At 43.7% G+C, this 26,867-nt stretch overlaps 2 pseudogenes; one reads left to right on the top strand and one right to left on the bottom strand.

Moving 5' to 3' along the window:
* Positions 1–2,657: 2,657 nt before the first annotated feature.
* On the bottom strand, positions 2,658–7,899 carry Krt6a-ps1 (keratin 6A, pseudogene 1; annotated as a pseudogene).
* Positions 7,900–11,498: 3,599 nt separating this feature from the next.
* Positions 11,499–25,082, top strand: Krt6a-ps2 (keratin 6A, pseudogene 2; annotated as a pseudogene).
* The last annotated feature ends 1,785 nt before the right edge of the window (positions 25,083–26,867 follow it).

The raw sequence follows: 26,867 nt of genomic DNA, 5'->3' as shown, positions 1-26,867 counted from the left end.
AATTGACAAATGGGAGCTCATAAAATTGCAAAGCTTCTGTAAGGCAAAGGACACTGTCAATAGGACAAAATGGCAACCAACAGATTGGGAAAATATCTTTACCAATCCTACATCTAATAGAAGACTAATATCAAATATATACAAAAACTCAAGAAGGTAGATTCTAGAGAACCAAATAACCCATTAAAAATGGGGTACCGAGTTAAACAAAGAATACCCAACTAAGGAATATGGAATAGCCGAGAAGGACCTAAAGAAATATTCAACATCCTTAGTTATCAGGGAGATGCAAATCAAAACAACTCTGAGATTCCACCTCACACCAGTCAGAATGACTAAGATAAAAAACTCAGGTGACAGCAGATGCTGGCAAGGATGTGGAGAAAGAGGAACACTCCTCCAATATTGGAGGGATTGCAAGCTGGTACAACTACTCTAGAAATCAGTCTGGTGGTTCCTCAGAAAATTGGACATGGCACTACCTGAGGAACCAGCTATACCTCTCTTGCACATATACCCAAAAGATGCCCCAACATATAACAAAGACACGTGCTCCACTATGTTCACAGCAGCCTTATTTTTAATAACCAGAAGCTGAAATAACTCATATGTCCCTCAACAGAGGAATGGATACAGAAAATGTGGTACACAATAGAGCACAATAAGAACAATGACTTCATGAAATTCACAGGCAAATGGATGGAACTAGAAAATACCACCCTGACTGAGGTTACCCAGTCACAAAAGAACACACATGGTATGTACTCACTGATAAGTGGATATTTGGCAAAAAGCTCAGAATACTCATGATACAACTCACAGACTATATAAAGCTTAAGAAGGAAGGCAAAAGTGTGGATGCTTCAGACCTTCTTAGAAGGGGAAACAATATCCTCAAAGGAAGTAGAGAGTAGGAGGGACTTGGGAGGAAGAGAGGAGAGGAGGGGAAAATGGGGCAGGATCAGATATGTGAGGAGATGGGGATGATATACAATGTCAGAAAATTTAAAAGAGGTGTGTAGCAATGGGGGATGGTGAACTGGGGGTAGCCACCAGAAAGTCCCAGATGCCAGGAAAGCAAGAGTCTCCCAGGACCCAACAGGGATAAAATTAGCTGAAATACCCAACAAAAGTGAGGAAGAACCTGTAGAGACCAGATTCAGAGGTTAGGCAAGGCCCCTGGTTAGGGGATGGGGCCACTCACTCATTTCTAATTGTTTAACCCAGTATTGCTCCTGTCTAAAGGAAATGTGGGGACAAAGTGTGTAGCAGAGACTGAAGGAAAGGCCATCTAGAGACTGCCACACCAGGGGATCCATCCCATATGCAGACCCCAAACCCAGTCACTATTGTAAATGCCAAGAAGTGCTTGCTGACAGGAGCCTGATACAGCTCTCTCCTGAGAGACTCTACCAGAGCCTGAAAAATACAGATGTGGATATTCAAAGCCAACCATTGAACTGAGCATAGGGATCCAAATGGAGGAGTTAGGGGAAGAACTGAAGGAACTGAAGGGGTTTGAAACCCCATAGGATGAACAACAATATCAATCAACCAGACCTTCCACGTCTCCCAGGGACTAAACCACCAACTGAAGAATACACATGGAGGGATCCATGGCTCCAGCTGCATATGTAGCAGAGGATGGCATTGTCAGGCATCAATGGGAGGAGAGGCCCTCGGTCCTGTGAAGGCTGAATGCCCCAGTGTAGGGGAATGCTAGGGTGGTGAGGTGGGAGGGAGTGGGTTGGTGGGTGGGTGGGGGAGCACCTTCATAGAAGCAGGGGGAGGGGGAATGGGATAGAGGTTTGTGGAGAGGAAACCAGAAAAGGAGATAACATTTGAAATGTAAATAAATAAAATATCCAATAGAAAATTACTGGAAAAAAATAAAAGAAAGAAAGAAAAATTTGTAACCAATGGTGCTGGGTTAATACCTCACAAGTTGATCAGATCTTGAAGAAAAATTATTTAATGAAAATGAAGGAAATAAGGGCTCCCCAAGAGACCATCAATTCAGAATGGAGGGTGAGGGGAGGGTTTGAGGTGAGGGCACCTGGGAGGTGCTGGTGGGTATAAGATAGAAAAGTAATGAAATTCTATTTTAATTTTAAAAGTTTTCAAATGCAATAAAAACATGAGCTTACATTTAAATTATAGTGTAAGAACAAATGAAGATATACGTAGTTGGGAGAGGGAGCAGTAATGATACCTAAACAGACCTTGTATAGCTGCAGACTTTCTCCACAAAAAAATAGTTGCTAGCAAAACACACGTGGAAAAGGTTCACATGTTGAAAGCTTGCTTTATTTAGCAGTTTCCAGAAAGCAAAGAGAAGAGACTACATCACATGAGCACAGACTCTACTTGTGACTGTGCTGTCATAGTTACTAACAGGGAGGCTTATGACATTGAAAGGTGGGTTTTCTCTGGCCATTGGAAACTAAAAGGGAGGTGCCCATTTCTCTTTTTTTTTATATTTTATTTTATTTTTTTTTATTATCTTGAGTATTTATTTACATTTCGAATGTTATTCCCTTTCCCGGTTTTCGGGCAAACATACCCCTAATCCCTCCCCCTCCCCTTCTTTATGGGTGTTCCCCTCCCCACCCTCCCCCCTTTGCTGCCCTCCCCCCAACAATCACGTTCACTGGGGGTTCAGTCTTAGCAGGACCCAGGGCTTCCCCTTCCACTGGTGCTCTTACTAGGACATTCATTGCTACTTATGAGGTCAGAGTCCAGGGTCAGTCCATGTATAGTCTTTAGGTAGTGGCTTAGTCCCTGGAAGCTCTGGTTGCTTGGCATTGTTGTACTTTTGGGGTCTCTAGCCGCTTCAAGCTCTTCCAGTTCTTTCTCTGATTCCTTCAACGGGGGTCCTGCTCTCAGTTCAGTGGTTTGCTGCTGGCATTCGCCTCTGTATTTGCTGTATTCTGGCTGTGTCTCTCAGGAGAGATCTACATCTGGCTCCTGTCGGCCTGCACTTCTTTACTTCATCCATCTTGTCTAATTGGGTGGCTGTATATGTATGGGCCACATGTGGGGCAAGCTCTGAATGGGTGTCCCTTCTGTCTTTGTTTTAATCTTTGGGGAGGTGCCCATTTCTTGAGAAGGAACCAGACAATATTTCCAGAATGGAGAGGACAGAGACACCCTTTCACAGGCACCTCAGAGACAGAGGATAGGGAGGCAGGAGCCTGAAGACCAAAGGCAACGTGAAGCACCAAATATCAGTGAAGTGTGATGCGAGCTCAGAGGGTGACTATCAAAAGCTGAGCCAGGTGAACCCATGGAGACACAAGGAAGAGCAAGAAGACGCAGGTTCCTCAGACACAAGCAGAGAGCAGAGGTGGGGTGCAAGAAGTCCCTGTACACAGAACTCTGAGCCCAGGGCTCTACAGCTAGGGTATCCAGGGCGAGTGACAAGCTCTGATGGTTGGGACTTCATTGCCTGTAGCTCTTTCTGCCTGAGGATGTGTTGATGGTGGTTTTGGTGTTGTAAAGGCTGCTACAGGAGCCAAGGCCAACCCTGTTGCCTCTGCCACTGCCAGCACTGAAGCCGCCTCCAATGCTGTGGCTACCACCATAGGAGAAGCCACCTGCCTCCTCCCAGGCCTACGCTGCTGCTGCCACCACCTGCACTGCCATAGCCATTGGACATGGTAGACTGCACCACAGCTGTGAAGGAGGAAGAGGATACCACAGAAATGGTGAGCACAGTGTGACCAGCTGAGCCAGTCACAAGGGCAGGAAAAGGGGTGTGCGGGGACTGGCGAGCAAGATGCTTACCGACGTTGACTGGTCTAGTGTAACCATGCACCCTAGGAGAAGAAAGCAGCAGGAGAGAACCAGGGAGGCATCTCTACAGTCTCTATGGAAACCTTCCATCTGATAAAGGTTCAGAGAATTCCTTGCCAAGAAACCACTGTGGCCACAGCCCGTGATCCCTCATCTTGTCCACAGGAGTTGGAGGATATAATTACCCACCTGCACTCCTCCCCATCCAGCAGCCTCCTGTAGGTGGCGATCTCCACATCGAGGGCCAGCTTGACATTCATGAGGTCCTGGTACTCCTTCAGCAGCCTGGCCATGTCCTGCTTGGCCTTCTGCAGGGCGTCCTCCAGCCCTTCCAGCTTGCCCCTGGCATCCTTCAGGGCCATCTCCCCACGCTGCTCAGCCTCAGCAATGGCAGCTTGCAGCTTGGCAATCTGGGCAGAGACAGCAACCAAAGCAATCGTGGAGAACGCATCTCTACAGAGCCTGAGCTCCAGCCCTTGGTTACCAGTGAGCAAGAGCTAGAGGACAGCAACAAGGCCAGTGTCCCCTCCATTTCTCTGAGTACCCACCTGCTTCTTCACGTGGTCGATCTCAGACCTCAGCCTCTGGATCATGCGGTTGATCTCAGAGATCTCCTGCTTGGTGTTGCGCAGGTCGTCCCCGTGTCTGCCAGCTGTGATCTGCAGTTCCTCATACTGAAGTCAAAGGAAGAGAGAACATTTGTGTGACTGTCACATGCAGAAGCAAATCCACCTCTAAGTGTCACGCACTTTCATGGATGAGTTAACTTTTCCTCAAGAGAAGCTTTAGGAGACCTCAGACTCCATAGCTCCCTCAGGAAGAGAAAATGTTTTCTAGTGTCTCCTGAGGACTGGTGTTCAGAGAACAGCTCAAGCAGAGAAAGAGAAAGCATTGAACGCATTAATGGGAACTTCAGTTCTTCTCTGTGTTCTTTATCATCATTCTATAACTCAAGTATAGTACATTTGCTGTGAGAACACCCCAGATTCTCTTCCATGGGTGTCCAATATTAAAGCAGAAACTTATGGAGTCCAGGATGGTTCCCACACATCCTGACCTGCCTCTAACCCAGGACTCACTTTTGTCTGGTACCAGGACTCAGCCTCAGCCCGACTTCTCTTTGCAATTTCCTCATACTGGGCCTTGACCTCAGCAATGATGCTGTCCAGATCCAGGCTGCGGTTGTTGTCCATGGAGAGGACCACAGATGTGTCTGAGATGCGGGTTTGCATCTGAGACAGTTCCTGCAGATCGGAACGACCTATTGTCATCTCTATCTGTGTGGACTACAGAGGTTTCCAACACTTTGCACAGGAGAAAAGAAAGGGTGTGTGGAGAGGGTAGAGAAGGAGAAATTGAGGAGAGGAGAGCTTACTGCCTCAAAGACTGCTGTCAGGAAGTCAATCTCATCTGTCAGACTGTCTGCCTTGGCTTGCAGTTCAACGTTGCTCATAAAGGCAGCATCTACATCCTGAAGAAACCATCAACAACACAGAATCTGGTGAGCTCTCTTGCCCAGATCATTCACCTCTGTCTCATGACAACCATTTCTCTGGAATGGCATGGACAGGCAAAGCCATGTCTGACCTTTGCAGAGAAACCCCTCCCTGTGATTGGTGAGCTCACCTTCTTCAGGGTCATGAATTTATTCTCTGCTGCTGTGCGCCTATTGATTTCATCCTCATACCTACAAGAGGAAGTGGCCACTACATTGGAGTCAGTTGGTGGATGGCATCAATGGTGGCCTCTGACCCAGATGCCACCTGGATATGTTTTTCCTTTGTCCTAGCCTTTATCTCTTTGCCAATTAGTTGTCATTTTCATCTCTGTGCCCACGCTTTCTTAATTCAGGGAGTCCATGCTTATCGTTGTGCTTCTGTTTTTATAGTTTAAGAAACTGGATTATTCCTTCTGTGTAACTCACTTGCTCTTGTAGTCCTCCACCCTGTTCTTCATGCTCCTCAACTCTGAGTCCAAGGGGCCCTTCTGCCCAACAAGTCCACCTAAATTCCCAGAAAAGGAAGTCGACATAATAGGCGAACAGAGCCTCCAGTACTGGACTTATGACATCAGAGCCCAGATCCTGCAGCAGGGCCCACTTAGTGTACAGAACCTTGTTCTGCTGCTCCAGGAACTGTGCTTGAAAGGGTCAAATGTATGGGGGAGAAGTTTGCGTGTCAGCCTTCTAGGACCCAACACTGGTTTGCTTCCCCTCTCCCGCTCTCTGCCTAAACCCATTCTGTGTTGTACCTGACCCTGGACCTGAGAGGGACATCCAGAGTGAAGCTCCCAACACTACCCCTCTACAGAATGTGAGCACTCATGCAGGGCACTGGAAGCCTAGCAGTGGCTCATGCGAGTGTGATTCAGTTTAGTGAGGTGGGCATGACTCTCAACTGCACTATATAGATATATATAGATAGATGATTATAGGTATATAGATACATTGATGATAGAGGTATAGAGGCATAGATGGATGGACAGATAAATAGATATATGATATATAGATACACAGATACACATATATACAAAGGTAAATACACACACACACTTCCATCTCACTACAATCTACTGTTGTGTGAAACCTCATGTCATCTCATTCCACCGGGCTTGCACACCTTTATAGGACAACCTCTGGAGGAGAGGAACTCTGACCCTGATTTCCAGATGCCCATCTAACTGAAGAGGACCACAAAACCAAGATTAAGAATCAACTGGAAACCAAGGCAATATCTGAGCCAAGCCTGAAGCCTCTTCCCTCCACCTCCGTTCAGCATTCAGTGCAGACACACAGGCTGCTCTAGGAAGCACCCAGTCTCACCTTGTCGATGAAGGAGGCAAACTTGTTGTTGAGGGTCTTGATCTGCTCCCTCTCCTCAGTCCTGACCCGCTGGATGGTGGAGTCAATTTGCAGGTTCATGGGTGCGAGGAGGCTCTGGTTGATGGTGACCTCTTGGATGCCTCCAGGTGGGCAAACTGGGAAGCCGGCTCCCCCATAGCCACCACCAAAGCCAGCTCCAGCACCAAAGCCAAGGCTACCTCCAGCTCCTAATCCATAGCTGAAGCTTCCTCCGAATCGGCCGCCATAGCCTCCTCCAATGCCACAGCTGCCACCTCCGACAGACATCCTCTGGGAGCTGCCCACTCCACAGAGACTCCTGCTGCCAAAGCCAGCTCCTCCACACACTGCACGGGAGCCACCGCTGCCCCTGGAGCGGCACACAGACACACTGCTGAAGCCAGAGCGGGTGAGCCCAGGCAGTCTGGCTGAGCCCGCACTGAAGCCACGGTGGCTGGTTTGACTCCGGATGACGGTTTTGGTAGACATGGTTCTATGAGATGAGAGGCAGTAGAGGAGAAGTGGAGAGAGGCAGGGCAGAGCTGAGGAGGTGAGTGTGCTGAGCTCCGGGCAGCGGCTTATATATGGTACACATGGTCTGAGCTGGGTCCTGAGGTGAGGTTGCTGAGTGGGAAGGACAGGGCAATGAGAACACCTACATTATTTGAAAATGTTATGAAACATTCAGGTTGCAGTTTTGGCTTCCTTTAGTCAAGGACAATGCATCTGTGTCTAGTGTTGACCTGATCTGAGTGCAGTAAATCAGTTCTTTATTCACTATGTCTCAGAGTTAGTCACCAACTCTAAGAAAAGTTTTGCATGTTCTGTTGAATGTCCTGCCAGCTCTGTTTTCTGCCTGCCTGCTCTTCTCTCCCAAGAAGATGCTGGAGACAACTGTCATCTTATGCTAACAGAAAGACCATAGCTGATGTGATGGTTTGTATATGCTTGACCCAGAGAGTGGCGCTATTAGAAGGTGTAGCCTTGTTGGAGGCAGTGTGTCACTGTGGGGGTGGAGAATATCTGAAAGCAGATCTCAGAAATCATGTAATTCCTCCAGTATATAATTCAATATTACATCTAAAACTAGGCTTTGTTATACATATGTAGAAATGATCTTATGTCTTAAAATATTTGCATATATATTCAGTTACCTTAAAAATTGTTCAAAGGGCTTTAAACGTTCAAGGTGGCTCACTGGTGAATAGCACTTGTTGCTCTTGTAGAAGACCTGAGTTTAGTTTCCAACACCCACATGGTGAGTTGCAACCATCCATAACTCCAGTTCCATGGAACCCCGTGTCTGTTTCTAATCTCTAATGGCACCACAGCTGTGTTACACATACTTACTTTCATGAAAATACTCCTATACATTAAAAAAAAACAGAAATGGTTGATTTTCCAATACCCTAGTTAGCATCATTCATTTTACTATTTTGATTGTGTGAATTAGTAAATACTTTTCATTTTTGTTTTATTTATATATCAGATATTAAGTAGCCTAACAGAATTTTTAATTCCCCTATAATCGTTTTTTTTATTCCAGTAACTTCAAAATGTGAATGTTTCTTTTGTCTGCATGAATAATGCAAACCATTTATATGCCTGGTTCCATTAGAGGCCAAAAAGCCAGATTCTCCTAGAGCTGGAGTTACCAGAAGGTTGTGAGCTCTGAGCCATCATGTGGGAACTGGGAATTGAACCCAGGTCCTCTGGAAGGGCAGACAGTGCTCTTTACCGTCTCTCTGTCCCCTCTGCTAGTAACTGTGATACGGAATCCAGATTAACCGTCCTTAATGCTTTGGCTGCTGCTTTTCCACTTAATTGCCCCTGCTTTTGTTTTCAGCAATCACTGTCTACCACATCCTCTGTAAACCATCATTACTTAAATCGTGAATCTTACGATATACTTAAGCCTTTCATGAATGGTGGTACTGTCGGCTTTTCTTTTATTATTGAGAATAGTTATAGCTATCCTGGGCTTCTTATGTTCTGTATGAAGCTAAAAGTTTTCCTCTCAAATTCTGTGAAGAAGCGTGTTGAAACTTTGGTAACTTTGAATCTGTACAGAGCTTTTGGTAGGGTGGCCATTTTTACTGTGTTACTCCTACCCACCCATGTGCATGGAAGATCTTTCATCGTTTGATATCTTCTCCACTTTCTTTCTTCAGCCTTGGAAAATTTCTATTCTTTGCTTAGTTAGAGTTACTCCCAAGATATTTTATGTTATTTGAGGCTATTTTGAAAGGTGTTGTTTCCTTGACTTCTCTCTCAGTCAGTTTTTCATTTGTGTATAGGAAGGGTACTGATTTGTGAGGTAATCTTGTATCCAATACTTGCTGAAGGTGTCCATCAGCCATAGGTGTTTCCAAGGGGACTTTTTAGGGTCACTCATGTATATTGTCATACATTCTGCAAATAAAGATACTTTGACTTCTTCCTTTCCAGCTTGTGTCCCATGACCCACTTCAGTTGTTTTATTGCTATAACTAAGACTTCAAGTTCTGATAGGTATAGAGGGAGTGTACAGCCTTGTCTTGTTTCTGATTTTAGTGGAATTGCCCTGAGATTCTATACATTCAAGTTGATGTTGTCTATGGGTCTAAATAAAAAAAAAACACCTTTGTTAAGTTCAGGTAAGTTCCTTGTATTCATAATACACCAGGGCTTTCATCTTGAAGGATGTATTATTTTGTCTTTTCTGCCTCCGATTAGAAGACTCTGTGGTTTTTATCTCTCAATTTGTCTATATGGTGGATTCAGTTAATTGATTTACATATGTTGATCCATCCCCCTCATGTCAGTGGTGTAGTGTACTTGATCAAGATGCATCCATCCATGTTTTTGGTGTGGTCTTGGAATTTGTTTTCAAGTATTTTATTAATAAATTTTCCATCTATGTTCATAAGGGAAATTGGTCTTTAATTCTCTTTCTTTGTTGGGTTTTATGTGGCTTGGGTGTCAGAGTTACTTTGGCCTAGTACATGAATTAGGCAATGTTTCTGCTTTTGTATTTTGTGGAATGATTTTAGGAGTATTGGTGCTAGGTCTTCTGTGAAAATCTAGCACAGTTCTGCTCAAAAACCATCAGGGCCTTATGGGTTTATATTTGTCAAAACCACTGAAATAAGGGCACTTAAAGACTTTAACATCCCTTCTAGCCCACCACTCTCCAGAGGATGGGGAAAGGAAAGATTAATGGGACAAAGGCATAGGTGGACCTGTTTAGGAATAGTTCTTTCAAGCAAATCCTATCTGCATTGTCAGGACATCAGCAGTTCAACTCACACAAATCAGCAGTGGTAGCTCGGCCCACTCACAAACACCATTCACGAATCAGCAACTACATTTCAGTCCAGAAGATACTGCAAGGCTCTGCCATTAGGCCACAGTCAGCAGAAGAACCAAGGAGCTGCTGGAACACCACCAGAAGATCTTTGGTGCATTTTCTCTCTATGAAGTCCTGAAAAAAGACGGTCAACAAAAAGTGGCAAGGAGAACCAACACCACACAGTTCCGTCAACTGCCCGTTGGATTATATTTATTTATGCCTTTTCCTAACATGATGTGTTCTTCAAGCGTCCACTCTAGAAAAACATCACATGCCCTTTTACCACGCAAAATAAAACAAAACAAAACACATCTCACCTCAGTAAAACAGCTTCTCATGTGTCTGCTTTGGCAAAAATCATCCTCTCCTAAGACAGTTTCCAAAAATCATGACACAACGGAGTCTCCAAAGAAACCAAAAATTTCCACTTGATATGTGTGCAAGTGTACACCTGTATAAATGCATATGTGTGTATGTGCATATTTGTATACATGTATACATGTATATGTGTATACATATATGGGTGGATATATGAAAATATCATATATTGTAAGCTAAATACTTGCCCCCAGGGCCTGCTGGCTCTCGGGAACAAGAGGATTTGCACATATACCAAGTGATGTTATGTGACCTTGTTCTTTAAAAGTATTGATTGAATAAAGATGCCAACAGCCTATAGCCGGACACAGGAAAAGTAAGTGGGGTTTAGTTTCCTGGGCTTGGGGTGTGAGGAGGATCACTGGAGAGAAGGTGGGGAGGGGAGAAGATGGTATGGGGTAACTTAGTCCTGAAATCATGACTAGTAGGGCCAATCGGCATTAAGATCAGCCCAGAGCGAACATGGCAAGTTATAACTTGGGGTTATTGGTGGGGAAGTAGATTTTAATAGTTTAGGGGAGAGATATCTTCCCAATTATAGTGCATTAAAGGCCTATTATGAGTACAAATGTTGTGCGTCTTTTATCTGGGAACTGCATGATCGAAGGCTGGACAGAAACCCACGACTGAGATTAAGCATTTACAATGTCATATTGGTGACCCAACATGTGGCAAAAACTTAATTGTAACAAGTTGATTTTTAGATTCCCGGATTTAAAAAGAAAAGCACACTGCCCATTTAAGGCTAGGGAGGCAAGGAGAAATGGTTCCATAACAATGTTGACCTTTCCTCAAGCCTTGCAGGGTTCTGGCAAGGATTGGAAAACATGCTGGTTTGGCACAAATAATTTGGGGGGGGGGTGTTTTCAGGAGTTAAGGCATGAGCTAAAATACAGCTATGCCCCCTGAATCCATTCAATCAATGCCCGTGAGCTACAAACAGGCAGGCTAATATCCCAGCCTGGGCTCTGCTGGGTGTTGCTCTACACTGCCAAATATGCAGCATTGGCCACTTGGAATGGACCGAAGCCTAATTGCTAAGATACTGAGAGCCCTGGTTACACAACACAGCAGGCAACGTCCTGCCTCTCAGGGTGCTGAGAGCAGGGCTGCATGCCTCCCATGGTCAAAAAATCCTAGAGATTAACATGGATTATGGCGCCACACCACATTGAACAGATGCTCTCCATGAATGTGAACTCCCACAGGGAAACTGGTAACTGCTCAGCCTGGTGATGGCACATCACAGACAAACAGTGGATGGAACCTGGTGACTCTTATGGAAGAAGAAAAGGAGGAAGGATTGCAGGCCCCAAAAGGGATAGAAACTCCACAGGAAGACCAACAGAGCCAACTAACCTGAACCCTTAGGGCTCTCAGACATGGAACCACCAAATAAAGAGCACAGAAGGGCTGGACCCTAGGCCTCCCTGAAGACATGCAGCAGATGTATAGCTTGGTTTTCATGTGGGTCCTGAACAACTGGAACAGGAGCTATCTCAAAAACCATTGTCTATATGTGTGATATGTTCTAGCTGGGCTGCCTTGTCTGGCCTCAGTGGGAGTGGAAGTGCCTAGCCTTGCAGAGACTTGAAGTGCCAGGTTAAGGGGGTAACCACTGTATCCTCACCTCCTCAGAGGAGAAAGGAATGGGCTGATAGGGGAAGGATTGTGGGAGGGGGCTATCAGAAGTGGGGCAGTGAGTGGGATATAAAGTGAACAAGTAAAACGCAAATAAATTTAAAAACTGTTAAAAAACAAAACAACCCCCCAGGCCCCCAAGACTCTAAAATCCTAAAAAACATCATATTTATACACCCATATATGCACACATGTGTGTTTTCTTTTATATGTATATACATTCATATTTTATATATGCATATATGCATTTTAATGTTTATATATGTGTGTGTATATATATATATTTGTTGAAGTAGGTTATCAGTGAATCCCAGGCTGATCTGGAAATTCCTGTGTAACAGGTGACATCCTTGAACAGGATCCTGAACCTCCTGCGTCCACATCCCAAGTGTTGGAATTTTAGGGTGTGTGCCACCATGCCTGACTAGAATATTATATTGAAAGCCCTGAAAATAAGTACCTGCCCACTACGGTCAGTATAGCCATAAAAGTTAGCTTTCACTGGTAGAGAAATAAAGACAGCTTAATTCAGTTTATAACCTATAAGTTAATATCCAAGAGGACACTTCAACGGATCATACAAAATAGAAGTAAGGCAACCAGAAACACAAAATCTTAGAAGATAAAAAAAAAATCACCAAGCAGAAGCTTGAACAAATGAGAAAAAGGAAAGAATCAAACATGTCCAACTCAGTAAATAAGCATTGCCTCAAAATGAATAAAGAGTTTTAAAGAAGAACAAATCCTAATAGGTCAGTCAGGAAAATAACATCAAACCATCGGTATGAGTAAATATGTCTTTAAAGTGACCCTAATTCCCTGGTTAAAAGATGTAGAGACATTTATTTTAAAAAGTACGACTTACAGAGATGGGTCAGTGGTCAATAAAAAGCACTGCTCTTGCAGAGCAGACGTTCAGTTCCCAGTGCCCACATAGGGCCCCACTATTACTACACTCGCATGTGCATATTTCACTAAAATTAACAAGGAACATTCCTCAACGTAATAAAGGTGGTTTACAATAAGCCCATAGCCAACATCAAATTAAATATATAGAATCTCAGGACAATTCCACTAGAATCAGGAACAAGGACAAGGCTGTCCACTCTTTCCATACCTATTCAATCTAGAACATGAAGTCTTAGTTAGACCAATAAGACAGCTTCGGGAGATCAAGGGGACATAAATTAGAGAGGAGGAAGTCAAAGTCTCTTAACTTGCAGATGGTATGACACTATACATGAGTGACCTTAAAAGGCCACATGGAAACACTTACGGCTGATAGGCACTTTCAGCAAGAATTGGATATAAGATTAACTCACAAAAGTCAGTACCCTTCCTATATACGAATGAAAAACTGAGAGAAGTCAAGGAAACATCACCTTTCCCAATAGCCTCAAATATTATGAAATATCTTGGGGTAACTCCTAACCAAGCCAGGAAAGACTCCTGGAATAGAAACTTTAAGATGCTGAAGAATGTGAAGGAGATATCAGAACACAGACACATCTCCTATGCTAGTGGGTGGGTAGGATTAACACAGTCAAAATGGCCATCCTACCTAAAAGAATCTATAGATTCCATGCCCACACAATCCCCACGAAAATTCTAACACAATCCTTCACAGATTTTTAGAGGAAAACTTTTAGCTTCTGAAAGACACAAAAACCCAGAATAGCTATAACTATTTTCAATAGTATACAAAATTCTGGCAGTTTCACTCTAACTGAGTGTCTTGAACATATCTTAAGATTCATAATTTCAGTAATTTCAGTGTATAGACGACATGGTGGGCACAGTTGAGGCGGAACTTCTGGTTACATTGGAAAGTCAGTTGTGTCAGATAATGTTTTGCTGGGGAAACACCCGAAGGGCTGTTTTCCTGAAGCAGACACAGGCAAAGGATGCTTTGCTGTAGAAAGCACTGAAAGGACATGTGATGAAGTATTCTTCGCTAATGACGTGAACGTATTGCTTCACCTTACATGCATTGTTGAGCTCCTTTTGCCATGACTCTGTAGAAAGAAACACACAACAAAACACTTCTGGTGGTGTGACGGCAGCCTCTTGCTGCTTCCAAGGACTCAGGTTGATTGACAGAGGGAGGATGTCAGGTGATACAGACTCAAGTGGAGTTTTGCTAAGACAGATTCACATGCTCAGGCAAGAAACATGGCGAGGCCAGAGTCTTAGAGGACACAAGATGCTTGGAGGGAGTATAAATAGGACTCAACAAACTGTGAGAGTGGGCTGTATAGCTAACTTTGCAAGTTTTTGGTCTCCCCACTCCACTGGTCTTTGCTTCATTGACAGAGGCAGAACAAAGAACTCCTGACATCCCTACTAGTCCTGTTCCCTCCTGCTGACTTGCAGTGGTTTGGATGAAGCCAAGGAATCTCTGCTAGGTCATGCCACTGCTGCTGATTCCTATTTGCTATCCCAACACTACGGAACTGGGGTGCTGGTGTATACATGAAGTGTTTGCAAGTGGATCGAGCTGCTGCTTCTGATTCCTGTGAGCTGAACTGCTGACTTGCTAACAGCACAGATAGGATTTGCTCCGAAGAACAATTTGTAAACAGGTCCACTTCCCACATATCCTAATAACCTTTCTTTTCTACTACCTCTGGTGGGTGATGGGCTAAAAGGGAGGTTAAAATGTTTAAGGATTGGGGCTGGGGATTTAGCTCAGTGGTAGAGCGCTTGCCTAGGAAGCACAAGGCCCTGGGTTCGGTCCCCAGCTCCGAAAAAAAGAACCAAAAAAAAAAAAATGTTTAAGGACTGTTACTACAAGTAGGGTTGAGAAAAACTACTTGGATTAGTCATAATGGTTAACTCTAGTTCTAATGTAGAGGAAATAGCAGATTGTGAGAGTTTACATTCTTCTTATATTAAAGAAATGCTAAATAGCATACCGACAGCCTTGCCCCTAAAATGGTTATCAAATCAGCCTCTCCAGCAAGAGCAGTGGCTGATAACACCAAAAGAAATATTGCAGGCCCTTGGGCAAGAGCAGACAGATAGTCTACCAGCCCAAGGATTTCCCCCACGTTTGCTGTAAAAAAGAAATCACGTAAATAAAGCATGATGAATGGATTTAAGAGCAATGAATAAGGTCATTCAACCAATGGGTTCTTTACAGCCTGGATTTCCTTTACCATCTTTGTTACCAAAATCCTGCTCTAAAATAATAAGAACTGCTCTGAAAGATTGTTTTTTTCTCAATTCTCTTGGATGAGGAAGACGGGGAAAGGTTTGCTTCCTCAGTACGTACTCTGAATAATAACCGTCCACTAAAGAGATTCTACTGGAAGGTATTTCCATAGAGAATTACACAGGCCAACTTTATGTTAGTATATAGTGCAACAACCATTAGAAACCATCTGTGAGCCATTTCCTTGATCCATCATTTATCATTATATGGATGATGTTTTGTTGGCCGACTTTGCCAAAGATGTTTAAGGGGATATGTTTAAGGTGACACAAAGAATTCTGCCACCCTGGAGATTACAGGTTGCTCCAGAAATAAATACAAAGAATGGATTCACTTAGTTATTTAGGTTATAAAGTCAATCCACAAAAAATTCAACCACAAATGGTACTGGTCTATAGGGACCAATTTCAAACTTTTGAGGTTTTTCAAAAATTAATGGGAGATATTAATTGGCTAAGACCTACAACTGGATGAAGTTCACAGGAATTAAGTAATGTTTTCAAACATTACGCAGAGATTCAAATTTGAACAGTCCAGGATGTCTAACAGCTGAAGCAGAAAAAGAGTTAACTATGGTAGAAGAAAGTCTACAATACGGATATGTGGATAGAATTAATCCTAAGCTTGATTGTATTCTGGTCATCTTACCTTCAACACATTCTCCTATTGGCTCATTATAGAAAGGGAAGATAGTATTATGGAATGGATTTCCTTAGCTAATAAACAAAGATAAACAAAGTAAAAAAATTGAAGAACTATATAGAAACGATTTGTAAATTAATTATAAATGGTAGAATAAGCCTACGTTAACTGTCAGAAACAGATGCAGCCATTTTACAAATGCTGAGATTATGTCATTATGGGTGATCAGTGAAGATGGGCAATGAACTTGTAGTAACTACTTGGGTGAAATTAATGGCAAACATCCAAAAAGCAAACATGTATAGTTTATAAAAAGAACTTATGGAGAAGCCATGGCAGGTGATATTAAGATTCTGATCTGTGTATTTGCATGTTGTTATCAATGTTCTTAAGGGATGGATGATACTGGGCTTTGTATGTTTAAGTGGGCAATTATATCTTATCAATGGGGTCAAAGATTATTGTGTTGTGTGTTCTTTTATGTGAGGGTTTGAGTGTAGTAAAGCGTGCGGCTGGGATGTGTTTCCGCCAAGATATCTAGCACATATCTTTGGGCTCCGCAGCGCGGACCTAGCAGGGCAAAAGACAACAATACTTTGATTATGTATATATTTTTACAACAACAGATGGTGAGTCAAAGTGATGGGCAAGAATCCACTAGTAATCCTACCAGTTGAGAGAAAGTTTTTATTTTCTAAGTAAGAGGAGGCTGGCGCCATGTTAAGTCATGTGATATCTTAATTGAGGGAATTCAAACAAAGAAAGGGGAACCACCCGGGCTGGCAGGCTGTAGGTCCCCTGCAGTGTGATAAATAATGACAGATCAGAGAGTCAGAGATTAAAAGCTGCTTTTTAAAGAAGGTTGTTTAGAAAGACTTTCAGGATTCTCATATTCTTTTTAACGTGGGCTCCACGGGAATTTTGGGTTGAAATCCTAGTTAGACAAGCTACTTCTTAATTACAGGTATTATTAAAAGGTGATTGAGTTTGTTTTTAGAAAGAAGAGAGTAAAGAGATTACCTGAATCAGGTGGGGATTTTCATCCACGGTTCAGAACTTAGATAGGGAAAAATTAGTCACTACCTCCAAGTAGAGAGTTGTGATCAATGTCTGTAACACCAGGGAGAGTGAATGCAGGCATATATTATAGAAGTTATTAAGGTTAAAGAAAAATCTGTGGCTCCGGGTAGAGAGCTTAACAGATTGAGATATTTTGGGCAAAAGTCCTGGTTTGATGTATTGCTTATTGGTATTGGAATTGATAAAAGGTGTTTAGTTTGTTTTATGAATTACCCTGCTAAAGGCCATATGGCTCGTTGATGCCGGCTAGTGAGGGTTTGTGGTTACTTTTGATATCTACCACCACAGGAAGCTCAGATTCTCTTAACAAGGGCTCCACGGGAATTTTAGGTTAATTTCCTGATATCATAGAGTACAAAAGCCTATCAGGCTCATTGTTTAGCTTACTTCCTTTTTAAAAAATTGTTTAGTCTTCATGATGGGTGTGACTTTGAGTTTTATGGTTATATTGTTACTCTGGGAGAGAGTGCAAGATACAAGCTTTTCTGGTTTCAGACTAAGGAACACAGTATTTTGGGAGAAAGATTTTGTCTTTGTGTTTTTAAAAAGTGTGATTAGGCTCTGGAAATCTCACAGAGTCATACTGATCAGATTTGATAGAGGTAGACTGCCTGAAAAATGTATTCAGGAGAATCAAACAAAAAGATATCTGTATTCTAAACTTTTGACTTGAGAGTTGTATTTTACAGAGTGTGCCTACTTGGAATCCTGGTCTCAAGGACTTTCAGCTGGGTCCAGTCAGGACACATCAGCTACAGCATTTGCTTCATTCTTCCTACCCCCTACCCCTAAGGATATCTCAACGCCCATGTACAGCTTGAAGAAGTTATGGAGGAGTCGTCGCCCCAATTCCCTGGACTTTGGGGGGCTGAAAGTGGTTATTCTAAAATTGTTTTTATGAGGAATTTAAAACTGGTTGTAATTTAACCGGGAGGAATTAGCTAGATTGAATTGTACAGTCATAATCTCATTTGGTAACTAAACTAAAATCATATCTTTGCTTTGATGTAGAATTTATTTGTTAAAAGTTTAAAAGTACAAGGTTTAGAGCCAGTTTTTCTATTGTTGTCATTACAAACTTCTGAGTTGATTACACCTGTGAGTTAAGATTCAAATAGCAAAGTCATGGCTCTGAGTTTTTGAGAGTGCTTTCAAGATAAAATTTAGGATATGGGGACAACAGTCCAGATTGTCTTATATAGATAGATGGTTTTCAAAAACATCAGAAATCCATACAATTTGAGATTTAAAGTTATTTATCTTTTGTTGAGACATATCTGCCCCTACAGTTCCCCTTTGGTGGATTTAATGAAGAATGTGAACATCTCTACATCCAGGTGAGGCAATACTTTGTGGCTGGGCAGCCACCACACAAAACTGCCTGTTTCATTTGCAGACTAATACTGTCCAGAAAAGGACAAATTGTGCAGAATAGTTGACTGATAAACTCTGCCAAGACAGAGTGATCAGCCCTTCAAAAACCTGCATTTCAAGAGTCTGTCAGTTGATTTTGGGCCAGAAGGCTGAAGACTTGCGCTCACATGTTGCTAACAGGGGACTGTGCTAGTGGAGATTTGTCTCTACAACCTCTCAGTTCTGGAAGCTGTGTTAGGCTTCCTTTGTGTATAGATATTTGGTCATTCCCAGATTTCTGACGGGGTTGAAGACATTAAATAGCCGATCAGGCTGTTTAACTCTAAATATACATATTTTATTGGATAGTTATCAGGTAGTATGCAAGCTAGCCAAGATATAGATTCTAAGCCTTTCTTAAGCTGGAATGGAATGTTCTGTTTAACTGATATAGTGATGGACTGGGCGTTGAGTATATCATATGCTTTATAAATTGTAGAATGGTAATTGTACTCAATATATAAGTGAAAAGGCTTTTTAACTGGACAAAAAGGGTGAAATGTTGTGGTTTGCCCTGAAGTTACTGTATTTTGATGCTAATTCCACTGCCCCAAGGACAGCTGCCTAGTCAAGGACTCAGAACTCAGGTGACTTCACCAGAACCACCTCTCCATTGAATTTGTAAAGTACTGGTGAGGGGCAGGTACAGGATAGAAGGAGGCCTGTCATTGGAGGAGAAGGAAGGATGGGAGGGAGAGAAGTTTGAAGGAAGAGGAGGAGACTAGAGGAGAAAGGAGAGATGGAGAGAGGGTGAGAAGCCATGGCAGGTGATGTTAAGATTTTGCTGTGTGTATTTACAGGTTGTTATTAATGGTTCTCAAGGGATGGATGGTACCGGGCTTTGTATGTTTAAGTGGGCAATTATATCTTACCAATTAGGTCAAAGGTTATTGTATTGTGTGTTCTTTTATGTGAGGGTTTGAGTGTAGGAAAGTGTGCGGCTGGGATGTGTTTCCGCCAAGATATCTAGCCAAGATACCTTGGGCACTGCGGTGCAGGACCCAGCAGGGTAAAAGACACCTACACTTTCTATTTTCTATTTTTACAACAGATATGAAGTGGAAACTTCTGGCTTCCTTGGAAAAACAGCAATGTTGGGTGGTGTTTTGCTGGGGCACACATGAAGGAATGTTTCCCTGAAGTGAACACACGTAAAAGGATGTTCTGCTAAAGCAAGCATGTGAAAGGAAGCATGATGAAGGATTCTTTGCTAATGACATGAGTGTATTGGCTTACCTTACATGCACTGCTGAGCTCCTTTTGTCATGATTCTAAAGAGAGAAACACACCAAGAAACTTCTGGTGCTGTACTAGTGGTTTCTTAACATTTCTGTGGACTCAGGCCAATTGGCAGAGTGATGTCAGCTGATACAGACTCATGTGAAGTTTTTGCAAAGACAGACTCATACGCTGAGGGGAGACAAGTGTTGAGGCAAGCAAGACCAGTGGAGGATGCATGATGATTGGAAGGAGTATAAATAGGACTCAATAGACTGTGAGAGGGGCTTGCATGGTTGGCTTTGCAACAGTTCTTAGTTTCTTGTCTTTGATGACCTTTGCTTTGTTGAGAAAGGCCCAGCGGAGAACTTCTGGCATCCCTGCTGGTCCTGGTTCCTCCTGCTGACTCACACGGATTCTGCTGATGCCTAGTGGTCTCTGCTAGGTCTTGCCACTGCTGATTCCTGTTTGCAACCCTGACACTACCAAACTGGACTGCTGGTATATTTGTGAAGTGTTTACAAGTGGATGGGGCTACTGCTACTGATTTCTGTTTCACTGTTGCTTTCCTTACGGTGCAGATGGGATTTGTTCCAAAGAGCCATTTCTAAACAGGTCTACTTGCCCTATATCCTAATAACCTTTCTTTTCCAGTACTTGTGATGGATGATGGTGTAGAAGGGAGGTTAAAGCATTTAAGGAACATGATTAAAAATAGGGTTGAGAAAAATCTAAGCCTACATACAGTGGCTTTCCAAAGAGGAAATCAGGAACAATTAAGTAGAAAAGCATCAGCTGAAGCATTGAGAACAGTTGATCTGGATTCCATAGCACAGGAGTTACTAGCAGAGAGGGTAGAGAGGCAGCTCGGTGGTAAAGAGCACTGCCTCCTCTTGCAGAGGTTCTGGGTTCAGTTCCCACCTCCCACATGATGGCTCTGAGCTCACAACCCTCTGCTAACTCCAGCTCTAAGGGATCTGACTCCCATTTCTGGCCTCTGAGGGAACAAGATTTGGAAGTGGTTTATGTTATTCATGCAGACAAAACATATTTTCAGCATACCATGAGAAAAAAATTGTAGGAGAATTACAAATTATATTGGACTGTTTAAGATACATGACTTAAATAAAACAAGAATGAAATGTATTTACAAATTTGAACAATCGCCATTTTAAAGTCACTAATGCTAACTGGGTTACAGAAAAATCAATTACTTCTGTTGTTATATTTATTGCTTTTTTAATGTATAGGAATATTTTCACAAAGGTAAGTATGATACTGGAGATGTGTCTGATGCCCTCAGACATCAGAAACAGACATGGGATTATCTGGAACTAGAGGAATACATATGGGTGCTGGGAACTAAACTCAAGTCTTCTGTCAGAGCATTTGCTTTTCAGCAGTGAGCCAACTCTGCAGTCCCTTAAATAATGTTTTAAGGTAAACGAATATATATGTGAGAATTTTAAGACATATGTCATTTCTACATACGTGTAAAACACCATAACTTACACTGAAATTTTCATGTTTTCTGAGATCTACTGAGTGAGTTGAATGGAAACAAAGAAAAGGCTGGCTATGAGCTGCTTGTTTAAAAGCCAGTCACACAAGTGTGGGACAAATGCGTTGTTGACTTTTCCATCAATTGGAAAGGGGATCTATAGGAAAACAGGTTATATTTCCTAATCACTGATAGTCAGCTACAGTCTTTCTGTTGGCGTAGGATGACAGTTGGTCTACGGTATCTCCATGAGAGAGAAGAGAAGGCAGGAAGCAGAGTGGGCAGCTCATTCAGCAGAACATGGAAAATCTGTGTAGAGTTGGCTACTAATTCTGAGATGCAGTGACAGAATGACATACTGTACTCACATCAAGTTAACACCAGAGGCAGGAGCATTGTCCCTGACTATAGGAGGCCAAAACTGCAACCTGAGTATTCCTTATAAGTTTCAAATAATCTAGGGGTGATGTCAGTGTTTATAAAGCCCTGTCCTTTCCACCTTCAGGACCCAGCCCATCCCATCTGTATCATATATAAGCCACTGCCCAGATTACAACACACTCATCAGTTCAGCCCTGCTCTGCCTCTCTCAACGTTGGAGCCTTCTCACTTCAAGGAACCACATCCACCAAAACCACCATCAGAAGTCAAACCAGCCAATATAGCTTCAGAGCAGACTGCCTGGGCTCAACTTCTTTGGCTTCAGCAGTGTGTCTGTGTGCCGCTCCAGGGGCAGCGGTGGCTCCCGTGCAGTGTGTGGAGGAGCTGGCTTTGGCAGCAGGAGTCTCTGTGGAGTGGGCAGCTCCCAGAGGATCTCCATCAGAGGTGGCAGCTGTGGCATTGGAGGAGGCTATGGCGGCCAATTCGGAGGAAGCTTAAGCTATGGAGGAGGAGCTGGAGGTAGCCTTGGCTTTGGGGCTGGAGCTGGCTATGGGGGAGCCGGCTTCCCAGTTTGCCCACCTGGAGGCATCCAAGAGGTCACCATCAACCAGAGCCTCCTCATACCCATGAACCTGCAAATCGATCCCACCATCCAGTGGGTCAGGACTGAGGAGAGGGAGCAGATCAAGACCCTCAACAAAAGTTTGCCTCCTTCATCGACAAGGTGAGACATGGTGCTTCCTAGAGCAGCCTGTGTGTCTGCAGTGAATGCTGAATGGAGGTGGAGGGAAGAGGCTTCAGGCTTGGCTCAGATGTTGCCTTTGTTTCTAGTTGACCCTCTGTCTTGGTTTTGCGGTCCTCTTCAGTTAGATGGGCATCTGGAAATCAGGGTCAGAGTTCCTCTCCTCCAGAGGTTGCCCCATTAGGGTGTCAGATCCCAATGGACTGGGATGACCTAAAGATTCACACACAGACGAATGTACTCTATCTATATGAAGTGGGAGCCATGCCAGCCTCAGTAAGATCAACACAGTCCAGCAACACACAGTTAGGCTGCCAGCGCCCTGCAAGGGTGCTTTGCCCTCCTTAGAGAGCTGGCGTTGGGAGAGTCAGTCTGGTTTGTCCATCTCAGACCCAGGGCCAGGTTCTAACTACACTGAGTGAGTTTAGGCCGACAGCCTGAAAGGACATACACACTAGTGAAGGGGTCACAGAAGGAGGAAACTCAAACTTCTTCCTCTCACATTCTACCCATCCAGGTGCAGTTCATAGAGCAGCAGAACAAGGTCCTGGACACCAAGTGTGCCCTGCTCACCAGGAGGCCTGACCTGGAGCCCATGTTTGAGGATTACATCAACAACCTTTCAAGAAGGCTGAGCCTCGTCACTGGTCAGAAAGGCAACCTGAACTCAGCTGAGGAGAATTCAGGATGTACTGAAGGAGTACAAGAACAAGTGAGTCGTGGGGAAGAAAGACTCCAGTTTCCTAAACTTTATAAAAATGGGAACCCAAATGTAGACATGGGCAGCAGGAATCAAGAAAACTTGGCTATGGAGATGAACAGGACAACTCATTGGCAAAGAGCAAAAGCCTCAGACCAAGTTGGGTTATAGGGCATTGAGGGACAGAAAAGGAATGAACTATTTAATAAAAGTGTATCTTTTAATCACAAGTGGATATGTTATAGAAATGGCATCTGGGTCAGAGGCCACCATTATGGCACCTACACACTGGCTCCAATGTGGTGCACCCTTCCTCTTGTAGGTATGACGATGAAATCAGCAAGCGCACGGCAGCAGAGAATGAATTCGTAACCCTGAATAAGGTGAGCTCACCAATCACAGGGAGGGGTTTCTCAGCTGAAAGAATGAAATGGCCTTGAATGTCTGGGTCATTACAGAGAAGTGGTGGTCTTAGAGACTAAGGAAAGTTGTCTGGACAAGAGAGACAGCCTGATTCCATGTTCTTGATGGTTTCTTCAGGATGTAGACACTGCCTACTTGAATAAGGTTGACCTGCAAGCCAAGGCAGACAGTCCGGAAGATGAGATCGACTTCTTGAGGACTTTCTTTGAGGCAGTAGGCCCCTCTCTTCTCCCTTTCTCCACCTCCCCACTCCCTTTCTTTTCCCCTGTGCAAAATGTTGGAAACCTCTGTGATCCACGCAGATAGAAACGACAGTAGTTCTTTCTGATCTGCAGGAACTGCCTCAGATGCAAACTCACATCTCAGACACATCTGTGGTCCTCTCCATGGACAACAACCGCAGCCTGGATCTGGACAGCATCATTGCTGAGGTCAAGGCCCAGTATTCGGACATTGCTCAGAGAAGTCAGGCTGAGGCTGAATCCTGGTACCAAAATAAAGTGAGTATTGAGGTTAAGGTTAATAAGAATGCCTCGAACTCACCCTGAAGGTCATAATCTCTGAGTTCACTCATGGAGGTCCATTAAAGAGAAATTGAGGTTTTTCTTAAAGCAAATGTACTGTGTACTTGTGGTATAGAATGATGTTCTAATCTAAGAGAAAAAGAACCCAGAGATAGATGCAAAGTTGCCATAAATTCTGTGCTTTCTCTGCTTGAGCTGTATGCTAAACACCAGTCCTCAGGAGACACTAGAAAACATTTCCTCTTCCTGAGGGAGCTATGGAGTCTGAGGTCTCCTAAAGCTTCTCTTGAGGAAAAGTCAACTCATCCATGAAAGTGCATGACACTTAGAGGTGGATTTGTTTCTGCATGTGACAATCACACAAATGTTCTCTCTTCCATTGACTTCAGTATGAGGAGTTGCAGATCACAGCTGGCAGACACGGGGACGACCTGCGCAACACCAAGCAGGAGATCTCTGAGATCAACCGCATGATCCAGAGGATGAGGTCTGAGATCAACCACGTGAAGAAGCAGGTGGGTACTCAGAGAAATGGAGGGGACGCTGGCCTTGTTCCTGTCCTCTAGCTCTTGCTCACTGGAAACCGATGGGTGTGGCTCAGGCTCTGTAGAGATGCGCTCTACATCTCTACACGATTGCTTTTGTTGCTGTCTCTGCCCAGATTGCCAAGCTGCAAGCTGCCATTGCTGAGGCTGAGCAGCGTGGGGAGATGGCCCTGAAGGATGCCAGGGGCAAGCTGGAAGGGCTGGAGGACGCCCTGCAGAAGTCCAAGCAGGACATGGCTAGTTGGGTGAAGGAGTACCAGAAAGTCATAAAGATCACGTTGTACCTTGATGTGGAGATCAACAGCGACAGAGAGTTGCTGGAGGATGAGGAAGGCAGGTGGGTAATTACATATTCCAACCCCTGAGGACACTTCCATGGTGCTAATCACTCAGCCCAAAGTAAGGGAACACTAGCTGTGGCCACAATGGTACCTTCCAAAAACTCCTGGACAGGAGATTATCTGTGAACCTCCACCTGATGGAGCATTCCAATGAAGACTGAAGCATGGCTACCTAGGTCTCACCTGCTGCTTTCCCTCCTAGGTTGGATGGTGAAAGTGTTGAACCAGTCAACATCTGTAAGTACTCTGCTTGCGGGCATTCCCTTCTCCTGACCTTGTGTCTGGTTCAGCTGATCACAGGGGCCTCACCATTTCTAATGTATTCTCTCTCCTCCTTCACAGCTGTGGTGCAGTCCTCTATATCCAGAGACTAAGGCAGTGCAGGTGGTGCCAACAGTATCTCTGGCCAGGGAGGAGGCAGCAGCTACTCCTACATGAGTAGCCATGACCTTGGAGGTGGCTTCAGTGCTGGCAGAGGCAGAGACAGAGGTATCAGGAGTAACCTCAGCTCCTCTGGTGGCAGCTCTTCCACCATCAAAAACACCAACGACACCTCCTCATCAGGAACAGCTACAGGCACTGAAGTCCCAGCTACCATAACTTCTCCTGTTTCCCAGATGCCCTGGCTGCAGAGACCTGTGGTCAGAGGCATCTCCTTGCTGTCTTCTGACCTCTGCTCTCTGATTGGAGCCGAGGAGGCTGGGTTCTGTTGCTCCTCTTCCTTTTCCCATGACTGCCATTGATCACCTTCTGATTGTCACCCTCTGAGCTCACGTCGTGATTCATTCACATTTGCTGCTTCATGCTGCCTCCCTACCTCTGTCTCTGAGGTGCCTGTGAAAGGGTGTCTCTGTCCCCTTCACTCTGGAAATCATTGTCCTCCTCAAGAAATGGGTACCTCCCTTTCAGTTTCCAATGGCCAGGGAAAACCCATCTTCCAACATCATAAACCTCCCTGTCAGTAACCGTGATAGCACAGTCACTAGTCCTGTGATGTAGATAGAGTCTCTGCTCATGTGATGTCTTCTCTACTGTCTGCTTTCTGGAAATTACTAAATAAAGCAGGTTTATAACATAATGACTTTTGCCATGTGTATTTTTTTTTGTTGCATGTAATATTAAAAAGCAATCTACACCACTGCTAGCTAGATACTGGCCTGTGGTCTAGGTCTGTTTCAACTGGTACCTAAACCGCATATTTCTACCTTACTCCAGAGCTCAGTTGAATCAACACAGGATGGAAAACACCAGACAATCTGAGTTTAGAATCAACAGATATCACAATTGCTGGGTGCAGAATCTAGAATTCTAATTGCACCAACTATTTTATGTTAGAAATCTTCCCACTGGCAGATCCTAGTAGATCCACCACCCGAGTTAACAGTCGCCAGCCTACATGTTGGTTGCCTTGCTTCCACGGTCCAAAAGGAAGTCCCCTCCTCCTGCCTTCCTTTTTCCTCTTGGAAGTAGAAGTCCTGTCTCCTTCTCGCCCAGTGATTGGCTTCTTGTATTTATTATTTAATCAATTAGGGGGAAATTCCACTACATTTTTAATAGCAAATACATTGCTATAGAAAGTCTGCAACCTTGCTGTACAAGGTAATTTTAGGGTATCATTACTGCTCCCTCTCCCAGCTATATATATCTTCATTTATTCTTATACTCTAATGTAAATTTAAGTTCTTATTTTTATTGTATTTAATATTTTTCATTAAAATAGAATTTCATCACTTTCCCACTTACGCCCACCAGTCCCTCCTCACCTCAAACCCTCACCTGCTCCTCCATTCTCAAATTGATGGTCTTTTGGGGATCCTTTATTTCCTTCATTTTTATTAAACAATTTTCACTGTACCCATTCCCCCATGTGTTTCTCTCTCTTTCTGCAGAGATTTTCAACAAATGTCTATTCAGAGTTCCTTCCCACATGAATGGCCTTCCTGTCAGTGAGAACAAGAATCTGCAGCTGTTGGCATACACTTTGTGCTAACAGCACCTTGTTAGGAATTAGTGGTGAGGTTCCTCTGATGGGATTGCCAACAGATCACAGTACTCAGCCAGAGCATTTGTGTAGAGAAACATATTCTTGGACAGGTATAGCCTGGGCATTTGACAAGAGAATAAGGTATTTGTTTTAGAATTATAATTGCTTTCATGAC

The sequence above is a fragment of the Rattus norvegicus genome, chromosome 7 (genome assembly GCF_036323735.1).
Source record: "Rattus norvegicus strain BN/NHsdMcwi chromosome 7, GRCr8, whole genome shotgun sequence".
In the NCBI taxonomy this organism is placed as follows: domain Eukaryota; kingdom Metazoa; phylum Chordata; class Mammalia; order Rodentia; family Muridae; genus Rattus; species Rattus norvegicus.
This window is presented reverse-complemented; position numbering and strand designations above follow the sequence as displayed.